Raw genomic sequence first — 6297 nt, 5'->3', positions numbered from 1 at the left:
TATGATCCTTAACTAGCCTCTCAAAGCAGTTTATGGTAACAGAAGTGAGTGCTACGGGGTGATAGTCATTAAGTTCAGTTATCTTTGCGTTCTTGGGTACAGGAACAATGGTGGACATCTTGAAGCAAGTGAGGACATCAGACTGGGATCGGGAGAGATTGAACATGTCGGTGAACACTCCAGCCAGCTGGTCTGAACATGCTCTGAGGACACGGCCTTCTGGACTGGCAGCCTTGCAAGGGTTATCCAGCTGAAATGTCTTACTGACGTCGGACGTTGGAGAACAAGAACTCACAGTCCTTGAGATCAGCCTGTGTCAGCGGTACTGTGTTGTCCTCAAAGCGAGCGAATGTGTTTAGCTTGTCTCGGAACAAGACGTCGTGGTCCGCGACGTGGCTGGTTTTTAATCTGTAATATGTGTTGACATGTTGTTATCCTTCAGCAGTGCCTTCTATTCATTTGGTCTCCCATCCAGGGTTTTAACCAAACCCAGCCCTGCTTAGCGTTGATGTTCACTGACCACTAACAGTTATGGAAAGTACTTAAGTATAAATACTTTAAAGTACAACTTAAGTAGTTTTTTGGGGTATCTGTACTTTTCTTTACTATTTATATTTTTGACTACTGTTACTTTTACTCCAATACATCCATAAAGAATGTAGTGACTCAGGAGGTTGACAACTTATGTAATCAAGATACTTTGTTTTAGCGTTTGATTTTCCATCAATGTTTTACAAATGTACTGCAGCGCATTTCAGTTCCCGCCAATATCCAGTAACTTAGTACAGCCATTGAAGAGGGATTCGGGACAACATTCCACAGACCACAATCATCATGAGGAACACCTGGACTTCATCACTTCCTGTTCACTTCCTGTGTATCCAGCACTTTGTTGTATCAACCCATTAGGTAGTATTGCTGCTCCTGCTTCTGGGTTCCCTCCATGTTCCTGTTGAACTCACCTACTTCTCCTGCTTCTGGGTTCCCTCCATGTTCCTGTTAAACTCACCTACTGCACCTGCTTCTGGGTTCCCTCCATGTTCCTGTTAAAGTCACCTACTGCACCTGCTTCTGGGTTCCCTCCATGTTCCTGTTAAACTCACCTACTGCACCTGCTTCTGGGTTCCCTCCATGTTCCTGTTAAACTCACCTACTGCACCTGCTTCTGGGTTCCCTCCATGTTCCTGTTAAACTCACCTACTGCACCTGCTTCTGCTTCCCTCCATGTTCCCTCACCTACTGCACCTGCTTCTGGGTTCCCTCCATGTTCCTGTTAAACTCACCTACTGCACCTGCCATGTTCCTTCTGGGTTCCCTCCATGTTCCTGTTAAACTCACCTTCTGGGTTCCCTCCATGTTCCTGCTCACCTGCACCTGGGTTCCCTCCATGTTCCTGTTAAACTCACCTACTGCACCTGCTTCCCTCCATGTTCCTGTTCCCTCCATGTTCCTCCATGTAAACTCACCTACTGCACCTGCTTCTGGGTTCCCTCCATGTTCCTGTTAAACTCACCTACTGCACCTGCTTCTGGGTTCCCTCCATGTTCTGGGTTCCCTCCATGTTCCTGTTAAACTCACCTACTGCACCTGCTTCTGGGTTCCCTCCATGTTCCTGTTAAACTCACCTACTGCACCTGCTTCTGGGTTCCCTCCATGTTCCTGTTAAACTCACCTACTGCACCTGCTTCTGGGTTCCCTCCACCTGCTTCTGGGTTCCCTCCATGTTCCTGTTAAACTCACCTGCTTCTGGGTTCCCTCCATGTTCCTGTTAAACTCACCTGCACCTGCTTCTGGGTTCCCTCCATGTTCCTGTTAAACTCACCTACTGCACCTGCTTCTGGGTTCCCTCCATGTTCCTGTTAAACTCACCTACTGCACCTGCTTCTCCATGGTTCCCTCCATGTTCTGGGTTCCCTCCATGTTAAACTCACCTACTGCACCTGCTTCTGGGTTCCCTCCATGTTCCTGTTAAACTCACCTACTGCACCTGCTTCTGGGTTCCCTCCATGTTCCTCACCTGCACCTGCTTCTGGGTTCCCTCCATGTTCCTGTTAAACTCACCTACTGCACCTGCTTCTGGGTTCCCTCCATGTTCCTGTTAAACTCCCTCCATGTTCTGGGTTCCATGTTCCTGTTAAACTCACCTACTGCACCTGCTTCTGTTCCTGTTAAACTTCCCTCCATGTTCCTGTTCCTCCATGTTCCTCACCTACTGCACCTGTTAAACTCACCTACTGCACCTGCTTCTGGGTTCCCTCCATGTTCCTGTTAAACTCACCTACTGCACCTGCTTCTGGGTTCCCTCCATGTTCCTGTTAAACTCACCTACTGGTTCCCTCCATGTTCCTGTTAAACTCACCTACTGCACCTGCTTCTGGGTTCCCTCCATGTTCCTGTTAAAAACTCACCTACTGCACCTGCTTCTGGGTTCCCTCCATGTTCCTCATGTTTCTGGGTTCCCTCCATGTTCCTGTTAAACTCACCTACTGCACCTGCTTCTGGGTTCCCTCCATGTTCCTGTTAAACTCACCTACTGCACCTGCTTCTGGGTTCCCTCCATGTTCCTGTTAAACTCACCTACTGCACCTGCTTCTGGGTTCCCTCCATGTTCCTGTTAAACTCACCTACTGCACCTGCTGCCCTCCATTCTGGGTTCCCTCCATGTTCCTGTTAAACTCACCTACTGCACCTGCTTCTGGGTTCCCTCCATGTTCCTGTTAAACTCACCTACTGCACCTGCTTCTGGGTTCCCTCCATGTTCCTGTTAAACTCACCTACTGCACCTGCTTCTGGGTTCCCTCCATGTTCCTGTTAAACTCACCTACTGCACCTGCTTCTGGGTTCCCTCCATGTTCCTGTTAAACTCACCTACTGCACCTGCTTGTTCTCACCTACTGCACCTGCTTCTGTTCCCTCCATGTTCCTGTTAAACTCACCTACTGCACCTGCTTCTGGGTTCCCTCCATGTTCCTGTTAAACTCACCTACTGCACCTGCTTCTGGGTTCCCTCCATGTTCCTGTTAAACTCACCTACTGCACCTGCTTCCTGACTCCCTGCGTCTCCGTTACACTGGTTTCCTTTCTATGAACTGTAGCTCAGTAAAATGTTGGAAATTGTTGCGTGATGCGTTTATATTTCTTTTCAGTCTATATACGTATATTATTTGTTGTATTTTATGGTGGGGTGTGGTTATGCTAGTATGGCATTGATCAGTTATACAGTTTGCAGCTGTTATTTCTGAGTTTTTGGCCAAAGTCGACCTTCTGGTAGAAATTGTGCACCAATATTGAACATGATCACTTATGTGTATCCCAATTGGCACCCTATTCCCTATATAGTGCACTACTTTAGACCAGAGCCCTATGGCACCCTATTCCCTAAATATAGTGCACTACTTTAGACCAGAGCCCTATGGCACCCTATTCCCTAAATATAGTGCACTACTTTAGACTAGAGCCCTATGGCACCCTATTCCCTATATAGTGCACTACTTTAGACCAGAGCCCTATGGCACCCTATTCCCTATATGTAGTGCACTACTTTAGACTAGAGCCCTATGGCACCCTATTCCCTATATAGTAAACTACTTTAGACTAGAGCCCTATGACACCCTATTCCCTATGTAGTGAACTACTTTATACCAGAGCCCTATTAGCCCTATGAGCCCTGGTCAAAAGTGGTGCACTATATAGGGAATGTACACTAAGCTGTGTTGTGCTAATGCGATAACATGGAGGTGTCTCTGTTACCTACAGGCACTGATCTAGGATCAGTTTTACCTTCCCCAAACCTTTACTGAAACCATGAGGGATAAAATACACCCATGACCATAGATCAGCATCAACGGGCAAGTTCTCCTTGGCTGTCTCTCAATTCATCTCTCCTCATTTCCTTGCATCCTCTCTCCTTTCCTCCTTCTCAAAATGCCTTGGAGGAGGAGATCCCACTCCAAGGGGAGGAACCAGTCACTGAATCTTCTGATCCAATGTGCTCTGAGAAGGAGACGAGGTGGGAGGATGTGATGGTAAAAAAAAATGATCCACTCTAGGTGCAAGTTCATCTTATTCCTTATGGGTTTCTTCATTGCTGGATAAGTGTTGACTTCAGTATGAAGGACAATACCACCCCCTAGTAGTGTGATCTAAGAAGGCAAAGCTAATCATTTTAGGCTGCACTTCCTGTGACTACCAGTAGATGGCACTGTAAACTGATTGATTAGCACAGGACAGTGATAAAATGACCACAGGGTGGCGATCTTGCATTGGTCAAGAATATTAGTCTGTGGATCACAACTATTCATGTCTGTGTCCTTCCTACATGGCACCCTATTCTCTTAGGGCAGTGTAGGGTTAATGTTTGGTAAAGGTTTGAAAAAAAAACAACTGTGTAGCACTCTATACCGGGAACACAGACAGACCAGACAGGGACACAGAACTGTCTGTGTTTTCTGTAAGTGGAAGCAAGGTAAAGGAGGAAACAGTCTCGTCCTTCTCCACCGTCTCACACAGCTTCACCAGCAAATGTCTTTACAACACCAAACACTGACCACTGGGTCTCTATTGAACTAGGAGCCTCCAAGGTGTTTTCCTGTCCTACGCTCTGAGATTGAAACACTGACCAATTAGAGTTAGAGTGTTGGGCCAGTAACCAAAAGGTTGCTAGATCGAATGCCCGAGCTGACAGGGTAAAAATCTGTCTTCCTGCCCCTGAACAAGGCAGTTAACCCACTGTTCCCTGGTAGGCCATCATTGTAAATAAGAATTTGTTTTTAAATGACTTGCCTAGTTAAACAAAGGTTCAAGACAAATAAAGGTTCAAGATGTTATAGTGAGCCGTCCTCCCCTCAGCAGGCTCCAATGTTCCACATGTATAGATTACATGTGGAGGTTAACTTTAAAAAACAATAATACTACTCTAAAACTAGTGTAAATGAAGGTTGTTAGTTTGCTGACAGAGTTACAGTATAGTTCCACAGGAAAGAAGAAAGGTGCACTAGTTTATTAACTTAGAAGAGGGCTCTCTAACCCTGTTCCTAGAGAACTACCGTCCTGTAGGTTTACATCAGGGCTCTCTAACCCTGTTCCTAGAGAACTACCGTCCTGTAGGTTTACATCAGGGCTCTCTAACCCTGTTCCTAGAGAGATACCCTCCTGTAGGTTTATACTAGGGCTCTCTAACCCTGATCCTGGAGAGCTACCCTCCTGTAGGTTTTATACTAGGGCTCTCTAACCCTGTTCCTAGAGAGATACCCTCCTGTAGGTTTACATCAGGGCTCTCTAACCCTGTTCCTAGAGAACTACCGTCCTGTAGGTTTACATCAGGGCTCTCTAACCCTGTTCCTAGAGAGATACCCTCCTGTAGGTTTATACTAGGGCTCTCTAACCCTGATCCTGGAGAGCTACCCTCCTGTAGGTTTTATACTAGGGCTCTCTAACCCTGTTCCTAGAGAGATACCCTCCTGTAGGTTTACATCAGGGCTCTCTAACCCTGTTCCTAGAGAACTACCCTCCTGTAGGTTTATACTAGGGCTCTCTAACCCTGTTCCTGGAGAACTACCCTCCTGTAGGTTTACATCAGGGCTCTCTAACCCTGTTCCTAGAGAACTACCCTCCTGTAGGTTTTCAGTCCAACTCCAGTTGTAACTAACCTGATTCAACCAGCTAATTATTAGAATCAGGTGTGCTGGGTTAGGGTTGTAGAAAGCAGGATTGTAGCTCTCCAGGAAAAGGGTTTTCGAGCCCTGAGTCAGAAAGGGCAGGGAGCCAGGATCCCCCAGAATAAAGACCTCCACCCACCCCAAAGGAGGAGAGGGGGTTCGTTCAGCGGAGCAAACACACACACACACACACACACACACTCACACACACACACACACACACACACACACACACAGGCCCCTCCCTGTGCAGAGCATTCCCAGCAGATTGGCCCCCATACTTATGCTAACGGCCCCAACACGCTCACCAAATGCCTTATGGGTATGCCAGGTTGCTCAATCGGTGGGTTTAGAGATCAACCCTCCATGACAATAGACAGCTCAATTCCCTTTCCCTTTAAATCACAGAGACATTAACTAACAAGTGGCCAAGAAAAGCCATCGACAACCCCCTTCCCCGGACTTCTTTATCAACCCCCTTCCCAGGACTTCTTAATCAACCCCCTTCCCAGGACTTCTTAATCAATCCCCTTCCCATTACTTCTTAATCAGCCCCCTTCCCATTACTTCTTAATCAACCCCCTTCCCATTACTTCTTAATCAACCCCCTTCCCATTACTTCTTAATCAATCCCCTTCCC

Source organism: Oncorhynchus nerka, linkage group LG6 (assembly GCF_034236695.1).
Source record: "Oncorhynchus nerka isolate Pitt River linkage group LG6, Oner_Uvic_2.0, whole genome shotgun sequence".
NCBI lineage: Eukaryota > Metazoa > Chordata > Actinopteri > Salmoniformes > Salmonidae > Oncorhynchus > Oncorhynchus nerka.
Note: the sequence above shows the minus strand (reverse complement) of the source record.